Source organism: Arabidopsis lyrata (assembly GCF_000004255.2).
Source record: "Arabidopsis lyrata subsp. lyrata unplaced genomic scaffold ARALYscaffold_1, whole genome shotgun sequence".
Taxonomy (NCBI): Eukaryota; Viridiplantae; Streptophyta; class Magnoliopsida; order Brassicales; family Brassicaceae; genus Arabidopsis; species Arabidopsis lyrata.
Window position 1 is genome coordinate 15,094,464 of NW_003302555.1, and position 13,551 is coordinate 15,108,014.

Below are 13,551 nucleotides of genomic sequence, written 5' to 3' on the forward strand. Positions count from 1 at the left end.
TGCAAACAATTGGATGGAGGTAGAAGACGAAAAAGAAAGTTTTGCCAAACGGAATAAACAAGAAAAGCCGGCAGTCACCGTCCCTACCAAGAAGTTCGAGTCTAGAGAGAGCAAAGGACCAAGGAAGTTTGGGTCGCAACCCTTCAACAATTCCGTCGGGAAGCAATTCCAAGGGAAAGGAAGATCAAACACTTGGGTCCGTGATGAAAGTCTATATTGCGACATTCATAAAGTAACCGGACATTTAACCAAGGATTGCAGCGTTCTTAAAAAGCACCTCGCAGAGCTTTGGGCTAGTGGTGATCTTTCTAAATTCGATATAAAAGATTTTGTGAAGGAATACCACGAAGCAAGGGAAAACTCCAAAGATCAAGATTCCAAAAGACCAAGATTGTCCAGCGAGGAAGAACCAAGGGGTTCTAAGGGTAAGATCAATGTGATTCTAGGAGGATCCAGATTTTGCGGAGATTCAATAAGTTCAATCAAAAAGCATCGACGAAATGTCTTACTCAAAGCAAGCTTAAGCGAAGAAGTCGATTTTCAAGGTGCATCAATATCATTCGATGAAGAAGAAACGCGGCATCTCGAAAGACCGCATGACGATGCTCTAGTCATTACTCTTGATGTCGCAAACTTCGAAGTGTCAAGGATCCTTATAGATACAGGTAGTTCGGTCGACTTGATCTTTTTAAGTACTCTAGAAAAAATGGGAATCAGCCGAGGAGACATAGTAGGACCTCCATCTCCGTTAGTTGCATTCACAAGCGAGTCAGCCATGTCTCTCGGAACAATCAAGCTACCGGTCCTTGCCAAGAAGGTATCGAAGATCGTGGACTTCGTTGTCTTCGATAAACCCGCAGCTTACAACATCATCCTTGGGACTCCCTGGATTTATCGGATGAAAGCAGTTCCCTCTACATATCATCAATGTATCAAATTTCCAACAATAAATGGGGTGGAAACGATTCGGGGAGATCAAGAAGCTTCGCGGACTTGTTACCTAGCTAGCCACCGTTTGAAGATCCAATAGCAATTAACAAAGCCCGCAAAAGAAGGACTAAGGCAAAAATTTCCTAGTGGGCAGAAGAAAGAGGATGTAGTAGTCGAAGTGGTACTGGAAGAAGACAAGCCGGACCGGAAAATTAGAATTGGAGCGACTTTGACTGGCCAAATAAAAGAAGCTTTGATCGAACTCCTAAGGAAAAACAAAGCATCATTTGCATGGTCAGCAGCGGACATGCCGGGCATAAATCCGAGTATAATCTGTCATGAACTGAACGTAGATCCAGGCTTCAAACCGGTGAAACAAAAAAGAAGAAAGCTTGGAGTGGAGCGAGCAAAAATAGTAAACGACGAGGTGGATAAACTCTTGAAGATAGGATCCATAAGAGAAGTGCAATATCCGGAGTGGGTAGCAAACACTGTCGTTGTCAAGAAAAAGAATGGGAAAGATAGGGTTTGCATCGATTTTACAGACCTGAATAAAGCATGTCCTAAAGATAGTTTCCCGCTCCCGCATATAGATCGACTTGTAGAGTCCACTGCTGGAAATGAGCTGTTAACGTTCATGGACGCCTTCTCGGGTTACAATCAGATAATGATGAACCCCGAAGATCAAGAAAAGACGTCATTTATCACAGATAGAGGTATCTACTGTTACAAGGTAATGCCTTTTGGTTTGAAAAATGCAGGAGCAACTTACCAACGATTGGTGAACAAAATGTTTCACAATCACCTCGGGAAGACTATGGAAGTCTACATAGATGATATGTTGGTTAAATCATTGAAGAAAGAAGATCATGTTAAACATTTGGAGGAATGTTTTGATATTCTCAATAAATATCAAATGAAGCTTAACCCGGCGAAGTGCACATTTGGAGTCCCATCCGGAGAATTTCTTGGCTATATCGTGACAGAAAGAGGGATTGAAGCCAATCCAAATCAAATTAACGCCTTTCTGAACATGCCATCTCCAAGAAACTTCAAAGAAGTACAACGGCTGACTGGGCGGATTGCGGCTCTGAACCGTTTTATCTCGAGGTCAACAGATAAGTCGTTGCCTTTCTACCAAATTCTAAAAGGGAATAAAGGATTTCTTTGGGATGAGAAGTGTGAAGAAGCTTTTGGGCAGCTTAAGGCATACTTAACTACTCCACCTGTACTGTCCAAACCGGAAATAGATGAAAAACTTTACTTGTACGTGTCAGTTTCAAACCACGCGGTTAGCGGAGTCTTGGTTCGGGAAGACCGTGGGGAGCAGAAACCAATTTACTACGTGAGCAAGTCAATGACGGATCCGGAAACCAGGTACACAATGATGGAAAAGCTTGCACTTGCGGTAGTAACTTCGGCTCGGAAGCTGCGTCCATATTTTCAGTCCCATCCGGTTGAAGTATTGACTAACCAACCACTCCGAACAATACTTCATAGTCCAAGTCAGTCCGGACGTTTGGCGAAATGGGCGGTGGAATTAAGCGAGTACGACATAGAGTTCAAAAGCCGGATCAGTATGAAGGCTCAGGTCTTAGCAGACTTCCTGACCGAACTACCAATACCCGGAACGATAGATCAGCCGGAGAACCAAACTTGGAAATTACACGTAGACGGGTCTTCAACAAAGCAAGGATCCGGAGTGGGAATTAGGTTGGAATCTCCGACATCAGAAATTCTAGAACAATCATTCCGATTGTTATTCAATGCCTCCAACAACGAGGCAGAATACGAAGCCCTTATTGCCGGACTTCGACTAGCACAAGGAGTTGGAGCTAAGGAAATATTGGCATATTGCGATTCGCAATTAGTAGTTAACCAATTTAATGGAGATTATGAAGCTAAAGATTCAAGAATGGAAGCGTACCTCGAAGTGGTAAAGGATTTATCTAAGAATTTTTCGAAATTCGAATTAATCCGAATACCTCGGGGAGAGAATACAACTGCAGATGCACTTGCCGCTTTGGCGTCAACATCAGATCCTGAGTTAAAGAGAGTTATTCCGGTAGAGTGCATCTCGGAGCGAAGCATTCAAGACAGCAAGGAAACCCTCGTTGTTACAAGGTCTCGAGCAGCGGCACGCGACCGTGGCGAACCAGAGATCGAACCGCCACCCAATAAACGAAGGAAGTCAAAGGGATCAAATACATCTAACAAGGAACCCGTTGTCCTAGCTGAAGAAATGATTCCAGAAACGATGTTAGGAACCGAGCCATTACTCGAGGAGAATATTCTTGAGCCAAACGAACATCCCGAACCAGAGCCACGGATATTTCACAAAGTTGACCAAATTCCGGCTAAAGACTGGGGGGCTGACTGGAGGGAGCCAATAAAGCACTACATCACGACAGGCGAGCTCCCAAAGAATAAATGGCAGGCCAGGAAAATGAAAGTCGTTAGCGCGAAATTTTGCCTATCAAAAGATACGTTATATAGGCGAGGTGTTAGTGACCCTTACCTATTATGCATTTTTGGGCCCGAAGTCGAAATCGTCATGAGCGAAGTGCATGAGGGATTATGTGGAAGTCATTCATCAGGAAGAGCTATGGCTTTTAAAGTTAAAAGAATAGGGTACTTTTGGCCCACTATGATCACAGATTGTGTTAAGTTCGCCCAAAGATGCAAGCGTTGCCAACTCCATGCGCCATTAATCCATCAACCGTCAGAGTTATTCTCCTCCATTTCCGCCCCATACCCGTTTATGAGGTGGTCAATGGACATCATTGGACCATTGCACAAATCAACTCGAGGTGTACAATACCTTTTAGTCCTTACGGATTACTTTTCGAAATGGATTGAAGCTGAGGCGTATGTTGGTATCAAGGATTCGGCGGTAAAGACCTTTATTTGGAAAAACATTATATGTCGACATGGAGTTCCGTACGAAATAGTCACTGATAATGGACCACAATTCATTTCACACGAGTTCGATGCCTTTTGTGCGGATTGGGGAATCAAAGTTAGTTATTCTACTCCACGATATCCGCAAGGAAACGGACAAGCTGAAGCCGCGAACAAGACAATATTAAGCAATCTCAAGAAACGCTTAAGTCATCTAAAGGGAGGATGGTATGAAGAACTCCAACCCGTCTTGTGGGCCTATCGTACAACCCCTAGGCGACCTACAGGAGAAACTCCATTCTCTTTGGTTTATGGCATGGAGGCGGTAGTACCAGCTGAACTCAATGTGCCCGGACTTCGTCGAACAGAAGCACCGTTAAATGAGGAAGAAAATTCAGCAATGCTTAACGATTCATTAGATACCATAAATGAAAGGCGTGATCAAGCTCTAATTCGGATCCAGAATTACCAACAGGCAGCAGCCCGGTATTACAATTCAAAGGTTAAAAGTAGGCCGTTCTTCGTGGGAGATTACGTATTAAGGCGCGTCTTTGACAACAAAAAAGAAGAAGGAGCCGGAAAACTCGGTATTAATTGGGAAGGACCTTACATTATTACCGAAGTGGTTCGAAACGGTGTTTATAGATTGAAGGATCTAGAAGACAATCCAGTGAAGCGACCTTGGAATGTGATCAACTTAAAGAAGTTTTATATTTAAAGCTATATGCATTATTTTTGTACATGAACTACGATTTGGCTTGATCCCGAAATGGGTACGTAGGCAGCTCGAAAACGGGTTCAGCTATTAATAAAATTTTTTGTTTTATTTCTTTATTAAAGGAAGAAGGTTCGGCTATGCGAACATACAAGAGATTGGAAATAAAGCGTTTATTCAAAAAAAAAAGGAGGGCGAAGTGTCCCTCATCGTACACTTTGAACTACGAAATCCTCGTTGACGAGCAGAACACTTCAATTCCTTGACCAGCAAGATCGAGGATTGACATCATGCAGTCCGGAATTCGAGCAAAGTCAGAGATTCCAAGCTCAATCCACTCTCCGGGGTGAGATTCAAGGATGTGAAGATTTCTTGACACCGTAGTAAGCCTGCGCTGCATCCGGTTAATCCTCTTCCGGAGCCTCCTCCTTTCCGACGTAAGCTTCTGGTGTTGAAGTTCAAGTGCCTCTATGAACGCCGTCGCTGTTCCTTGGTCTCTGATTGGGAGATCCCTGATCAAAGCACATGGGGCTCGGATCTGAGATCTCGAGAGGCCGCGAAGTGGGGAAGGCTGCCAGTCGGGCTCACTTGGAACATCTTCAATCATCATTCCGATTCTGGAGAAGTCGGGCATAGATTCTGAACAGCGTAGATTGAACTCCATGCCTGCTAAAATAAAAAATGGTGAGGAGTAAAGGAGAGTTGAACCTATAATTTATAGGAACCCCATATCCTTGGCAAGCTGCGGATTCTATCCAAGGAACGGAGTGATTCGCGGAGAGATTCATGCCCTCAAACAGATCCTGCATTAAAATGTGCATCTCCGAGAATATTTTAAAAAAGGAAAGTAGCAAATATTTCCATAAATAAAAAAAGGGCCGAAGCCCATTACGAGTCTTTGTTTTAAAAAAAAAGGGGAAAAGAGTGAAGAAATTGGAGAACATTTATGGGAGAGGCTCAGGAACAGGCTCCTTCATCGCCGGTTTAGTCCTCGAAGTGGACGCCTTGTTTTTGGCATCCACTTCGGAACGATCCCGAAGACGTTTCCGACAGTCGCTGGCCTCCTCCTCCAAGTCCTCTTCCTCTTCATCGTCGGATGGAGTGACGAAGACGGGGGCGTTCACAGGGCCCGGGACTCCTCTAGCGCGGAGATACATCCGAAGCATCTTCGGGATCTCAGCAACGGAGTCGAAGTTCCGCCACTCCCATTGAAAGGGGTCGCTTTCCAAGGCCCGTATCTTCCTCTCCACTCGAGCGATGCGAGCCTCAAGTGTTTGCCTTTTGAGGCCCAGCCGCTGCCTCTCTTCACATAGGCGACGGTGCTTGTCGGCGACCTAACAAAAAGAAAGTGAATAATATGAAGCAAAAAGTTTTTAAGTCAAAAACTTTAAATATTTACCTTGTCGATGAAGTCGCAAGCCTCTTTCTTCTCCTTTGAAGGGAAGTGAAAGACGGCGTGAGGAAAGAGAACGCCAGCCGGTTCAAATCCGTCGCCGGACAAGAAAAGCGGGCTGCCGGGAGCGATGGGGGCTACTTCTTCGTTTTCCATCCTTAACATATTTCTCAAGTGAGATTCTATAGTCATGTTTAATAAAGCCTAGAGGTAGGTAAACCTTTATTTATAATGATTTAGGGTTTGTCTTGGAAACATAAACTCATTAAATGATAGCGTGCCCAAGTGGTTTAAACCATTTTTGGAAAATCGAGAAAAGGCAATTATTGCATTAAAAGACGAGCCGTTTTCTTGGAAAAGGAAAAGGCAACCGTCACATTAACTACAAAAGTTTCTAAGGCTCAAGCCCAACAAGTTTACCGAGTTGACTAAACCCGAAGTGGGGAACTCGCTTTAAGCCGAGCTCAGTTCTCGCATTCTAAAGAGAAAGGTCTGATCAGCCTAAAAATCTCGAAAGCATTGCCACAAGGCCACAAAAGGTTAAAAGCGGACTTTGCAAACCCGCATTTAATTTTAACCAAACCCCCTTGGGACACAACCTAGAAAGGTTTAAAAGCCTCCTCAGGCAAATATCTTGTTCGAAAGAAAATAATAATAAAGCCTCCTTAGGCAAAAATAGGTTTGAAATTAAGTCTTAAAAATAACGGGACAATCCCCAATTTAAAGTGGACACAGCCACTACGGAACAGCAGCCACCTCGGAATCCGGCTCGACAGTCGACGCTTCATTCGCGTCCTTGGCAGCTGCTTGATCAAATGAAGCTCCTTGACCACCCTCCGCAGTACAACCAACCCCCGGAGTAACCTCTGGTACCATTGGAGCTGCGGGCGGGACAACGTCTTCCGTCTCACTTGAGCCTAGGAATAATAATTCCAGTCAATCAAAGGTGCAAGAAAAGGAAAGGTAATAAATGTCAGGAGCCAAGCATTACCTGCCCAGTCTAAGCCTGATTCGCTTATAGGAGGCGATTCGGTGAAGAATTCCTCGAAGTCCTGAGGGTTGAAGGTCGAAGTAGGAAGAGCGGCCAAGCGACTCCGCTTTTCAGAAAGATTAGCCGATAGTTCGGTTCTCTCTTGATCCTCGGAGAAATCTGCATCATGGATTTGATCCAGCAGGATCAGGTTGCTCTCGTGCTCCTTGATGTCAGATTCCAAGTCAGACCTAGCCTTCTCAGTCTGCATGAATCGGATGGCCCCTTGGATCAACTCCATCCCGCGTCCCTTGACCTCTTTTCTGGCTTTTGATGCCGACCTCGCCAACTCGGAGTCACGCAATTTGGCGATCGCCTTGTACTTCGCGTGGAGCTCGATGAGTTGGTTGTTCAGGGAATCAGCGTTTGATTCGGACTCTTGAAGCCTACCTTGAATACCAGAAAATTCTTCCTGGAGTTTGAAGTTCTGGTCGTACTGACCCTGCAGCTCCCCCTTTATCTGCGCAAGCTCGGATGTTAAATTGTCGACTTTGTCCTCCAGTTCATGCTTAGAGCCGGCAGAAGAACTGAGTTCGGCCTCAAGGGCGGAGAGTTTCTTTGTCAACATGTCCATCTCCTTCTCCCGGCCAATGATCAACCCTTCGTAATGTTCGATCATGTCGTTAAATTCGCTTTGAGCCTGGCGTTATGCATGAACCCGGGATGACGAGTCAGTTCGCAGAATGGCAATACAATAAAAAATATACACAAACGAAAGCGGGACTAACCCGAGATGAGTGATGCGCGTGAAGCAGATAACGTTCACGAATCGCAGGGCGCCATTTGTTGAAATCTGGCAAGATCGAACCCGAACGGGTCTTGAAGCATCGGAAGACACTGCCTTCTGTCTCCATAGCTGCGAAGAAGGAAGAGTTATAAAAATTGGAACTTCAATAAAGACAAAAGTTTAAGTATGAGTAAATCAACAAACCTGAAAGCGATTTGACTTGAGGTACAAGAGCAGGCTTCAGCCTCGAAGGAGCATCTCGAGACTCAGAATCTCCTTTTTTCGGGGATGCGCTCCGGGCGGTCTTTCCACTGTCAGGCTGGGAAGAGGAGGACATGTCAACCGGTCGTGGAGGACCCATTGGTTCAGCAGGAGGGGATGACCGAGGTGAGCGGTCAGTCCGGGCCCTTGACGATTCCCTCTGCGGGGAAGGGTCACTACGAGAGGATTTGTCTCTCTTTCGGCGAACCAAATTCTTAATTGGCTCGTTACTAAAATCATCTCGGGAAGGACGGGGTGAATCGCGGCGAGGAGATCGATCCCTCCGAGGAGAACGTGAGTCGCGACGATCGCGACGAGGAGTGAATCTGAAGGAAGCGACAGATCGAGCTCCCTCGGTGCTGCCATCATCAACCAACAAGGTTCTACTGTAGTCCTTCTTGTCTATGGAAGTCGCGAGAAACTTTTTCTTCTCCTCGCAAGCCTCAGCCATCGGCTTGGAAAGCAACTTACGCTTGGCCGCAAGGGCCCGAGATGACATTCCCTGGGTAGAAGGAGGGGGAGGAATTTGGTGAAGGTGACCAGGCGGACTCATCCTGAGTCTGTGGTTAGCCTCTATGAATCGTTCGAGAGTGAAGGAATTCCAAAGGGTTTCCCCTTCAAGAATTATTTTGAAGAATTCGATGAACTCTTCAGATGGGAGATTGGAAGCGATGAAAGCTGCGAAATGAAACAACGATGTTAGTTAATAAAGATAGAGAAACAACCGGGAAAGATACGGGCGACCTAATCTCTACCAGATTTCGCCGACCACTTCGAAGGGAGGAAATCTGCAAGATTTCCAATCGAAGCGGGAGTTTTCCTAATCAAGAACCAAGGATGATGCCAATTTTCATCCTTGTTTGGGAGATGCGAAATGATGTTCCTGTTGGCGTTAGGATATGCTGAGAAATACCCCGTTTTCTTCGACGAGCTTCTCACGCTTAGAAGCTCGTTTAATTCGGCAACTCCGATAGCGTAACCGGCCTCCGCCGCGATTGTTATAATGCCGAGAATAGTACGAAGAAGATTGGGGGTTAATTGAGGAAGAGCAATTTCAAGGGCCGCTAGGTATAAAATTAGGGCTTCGGGAAGAGGAAAGGTCAGCCCGCAACCTTTGAAATAAATCTCATACACACAGAAGTAACCATCGCGATGGTTCTCTGGAGATTCTGTGGGGGAGGCTATTTTTGCCTCCGCCATAATTTCCGGCGAGATCCGGCAAAGCTCTCTCAATCGCTCGAGGGATTGAAGAGTACAAGTGGACCTATAGTGCGGACCGGCAATGTCACCAGGGCGGGTGCACTCGTCGTTACTAGAACGCCTCTCATCGAAAGACGGAGACTCGGGTCTATCGGAATCAGAAGTCATTGTGAAGAAAAAGAAATTCAAGATCCGGCGAAGAAGGGTTTTGGTGAAGAAACGAAGAGAGAGGTTTTGATTAAAGTACAAAAGTAAAGAAGAGAGTAATGGTGAAAAGAAGTTACCTCAAGCTAATGATGAAACCGCCTCGGAAGTCGTGTGGGTAGTGGGAAGGTTTTTCCCGTTTTAATAGTAATTAATCAATATACGGTCATAATGATGACAGATGTCACTCGGTTAAAAATGGCTACTTGCCGAAATTAAAGGAGTGATGGGATTTTCGGCGGGAAATCATAAAGATTTTCGAGCGCAATCTTTGGCCACTTGAGCATTTAAAGTCCTCCGAATTGGAATAGCACTTCGAAGAACTTGGGGGGCTAATTGTTGGTGTCGGATCCCGCACCAGAAGTACGAGACCAACCAAAGATTGCCACGTAGTCAAGCGGGTGGCCCATAAAGGATGAAGCCCATTGGGCCCATGAACCGAGGGGACGGTCGAAGTGGTTGTCACCACTTCGAGAGTCCGAAGTGACTGCACTAAGACGTGAGTTCGGAGTAGAAGATGCGGGTAGGTCGGCTCGAGGACACTTGGGCCAAAAAGGCGAGGCCCATGAAAATCAGAGTCAACTCAAATTCAAACGTTGAGCATTAAAGTCGAAGAATCAAAACGGACACATTTAAGAAGGAATAATTGTACTTAATTGTCCATTTTAATGTCGCTTATCTATGTATAAATATAGAGGCCAATGGCCATGTAAAGTGGATCTTCCTCTCAAGAGAGAAATATTATAGCAATTTTCGTATCAATTTATAAGCTTTTTACATATTTATTTTTGTCCCTCAAGAATAATCTTTCCCACCTAACAAAATACTTGAGTGTGTGAATCCGACATCCACAAGTGAGACGATACAAGAGAGAGAAAGAGGGAAGAACAATACAGAGAGATTAAGGAGAGACAGAGATTGAGATTGATTCTAATCTTCTCCTTCTCCAAAATCAATTTTTGAGAATTTCAAAGTAGGTTTGCTAGGGTCTCTGTAGAGGTGTGAATACAGAGATCGATTGTTGTATCCTGCAAGATAGACGCCCACAGAAAGCTACTAACACCATTGTAGGGGCGAAATTCTGTCTTAGGAGATTGCTTATTGCAAGCCTCAATCAATCTACACTACAAGAAAACATGGGATTAGCGACTTAATTCGGCGACTAATTTTGCAGTCGCTACAGCTAGTGACCGTTTAGCTACGTTTTGGCGACTAAATATGAACCAAAATACGATAGTCGCTAATTAGTATCTAATATGAGACTGATTTATATTGTCGTTATATTGTCGCTAAATATGGCGACGGATTAGTTATCGAATATTTAGTCGCCAACTGGAGCGACTCAGTGGCTACGAATTAGCGACTGCGTAATTCTAGTTGGACATTCAAATTGGGCCAAGAAACCCAACGACCCAGTAACATTAGCCCATAAGCCCAAGTATATATTTCGTTTTCCCTTCGCAGAAAACCCTAATCCTCTTTTCCCTTCGCAGACGACTAATTCTTCACTGAAGAACCCTAATTCCCCATCAATTCTTCTCTAAACCCTATCAATCCTTCATCTTCTTAATCCTTTTTTGTATCTTTCTCGATGGCTCCTCGTGGTGGAAAAAGTAAGAGAGGAAGAGGAGGAGGAGGAAGGGCTCCGAAGGTTTCCCCAAATCGACCTGTCGCCAATCGACCCACTGCTTCTGGGACGTCAAATCGAAGACCCAATACTCTTCCTAGCCAGTATACCTTCACTCCGGCGAATCCTGAAGCCCCAGAGACTCAGCAAAGTCCGGTAAATCATGTAGCCCTAGAGTCTCAGCCTCTGACTCATAGAGACTATCCTCCTCCGACGCAGCTGTTCCAGTCCGGCGATGATTCTCCTCGAGGCTCTGGGTCGTATCCATTTCGGGCATCTGGATCTACTCAAGTTCGAGGGTCTGGATCTGTTCAAGGACGAGGCTCTGTAGGATCTATTCATCGTCTAGCTTCTCGGGTCGAATCAACCTCCTGCGCCGGTTCAACCTCCTACGCCGGTTCAACCTCCAGCGTCGACTCAGCCTGCAGCGTTAAATCGACAAATACCATCTCGTCAACAAACACCTTCTCCTCAACCTCGAGCCTCTGTATCGCATCATAGTTCTCAGGCTCAAAACTCACACGAGGAATCTGAAGATGAGGAAGCTGAAGGTGAATCTGAAGAAGATGTGTTGAGGGATTCAACACTCCCAGAAGATGTCCTCGCAGATTTACATGCTACACTTCTCATCCCAGGCCGTGAGAAGTACACCACCGTCATCTCTCCCAACCTCGAGCCTGAAACCACTTGGTAAACATTTTTAATTTTGATTGTATATAGGTCTGATTGTATATAGATTAGGTAAATAGGTTAGCTTGGTAAACATTTTCAATACTTAAGTAGAGTCTTCTTATTGTTCTGCATGTTTTGGTCTTATAGTCTGTTAGGTTTGCTTGTTAAGAATTAGTTTATATATTGGTCCGCTTGTATAGTTTGAGTTAGAGTCTGTTAGTATATAGTATTAGCTTTATTGGTCTGCTTGTATAACTTAAGTAGAGTCTGCTTGTATAATTTGAGTTAGAGTATGTTTGTATTTGATTAGGTCTACTTGTTTATAGATTATGGATGGTATCAAAGCTAACTGGTTTATGTGATTGTAGGTTTGGTAATGACAATGGAAAGCTGACCCGGAAGATCACTAAATGTTTCACAAACAAGTTTGATGGGCCATATTATAGTTGGAGCTGTGTTCCTACTGGTAGAAGAGAAAGATACTTCCTCGAATTCGCGGTAAAATTCTGTCTCCTCTTATACTTATGTAATTACACTTTTGTTTTGTTTTTTGATCACTAACACCAAACTCTACTCTTGTTTTGTAGAAACTACACACCTGACATCCCTCAGTGACAGGTGTTGTTGAAGCTAAATTCTACAAGATTTGTCAGCTGCGGATGAAAGACATGGTTAGCAAGGCATGTTCAAAACGAGAGAGGCCTTATTGGATCGAGAAAACACTTTGGATAGAGATGTGTGCCTATTGGGACACTGAAGAAGCATTAGCAAAGAGTTCAACCACATCAGCAGCTAGGATGTCTGACCGTAATGGTCTTGGTCCTCACAAGCATGTTTCTGGTCCAAAGTCGTTTTTACAAATAGAGCAAGAGATGGTACATTTTGACCTATTTACTTTGTTTTAGTTTTAGATTACTTAGTTACATTCTGACCTATATATTTACTTTGTTCAGGAAGTTGAATTGGGAAGACCTCCTACTATTGGTGAAGTTTTCATCAGGACTCATACCAAGAAGGATGGGACTTTTGTGTATAGGAAGGCGCAGGAAGTCCATGAAACATATCTCAAGAACAAGGCAGCTAAGTTGGCTGCCCTTCAAGAGAATGATGAACAAGTGTGGATGTTGGATTCACACACTCAAGTATTTTATTAAGTGGGAAAGATTATTCTTGAGAGACAAAAATGAATGTATAAAAACTTGAGAATTGTTACGAAAGTTGATATCTATTTCTCTCTTCCGAGGAAGTCCCCTTTACATGGCCATTGGCCTCTATATTTATACATAGCTAAACGACATTTAAAATGAGTAATTAAGTACAATTATTTCTTCTTAAATGTGTCCGTTTTGATTCTTCAGATTTAATGCTCAACGTTTGAATTTGAGTTGACTCTGATCTTCATGGGCCTCGCCTCTTTTGGCCCAATTGTCCTTGAACCGACTTACCCGTGTCTCCTATACCGAACTCGCGTCATCAGTGCAGTCACTTCGGATTCTTGAAATGGTGACAACCACTTCGACCGTTCCTTCGGCTCGCGGATCCAATGGGCTTCATCCTTTGCGGGCCATTGTCCTGATTACGTGGCGATCTTTGGTTGGTCTCGTACCTCTGGTGCAGGATCCGACACCAACAATTAGCCCCCCAAGTTCTTCGAAGTGTTATTCCAATTCGGAGGACTTTAAATGCTCAAGTGGCCAAAGATTGCGCTCGAGAATCTTTCTGATTTCCCGCCGAAAATCTCATCACTCCTTTAATTTCGGCACTAGCCATTTTTAACCGAGTGACATCTGTCATCATTATGACCGTATATTGATTAATTACTATTAAAACGGGAAAAACCTTCCCACTTCCCACACGACTCCCGAGGCAGTTTCATCATTATCTTGAGGTA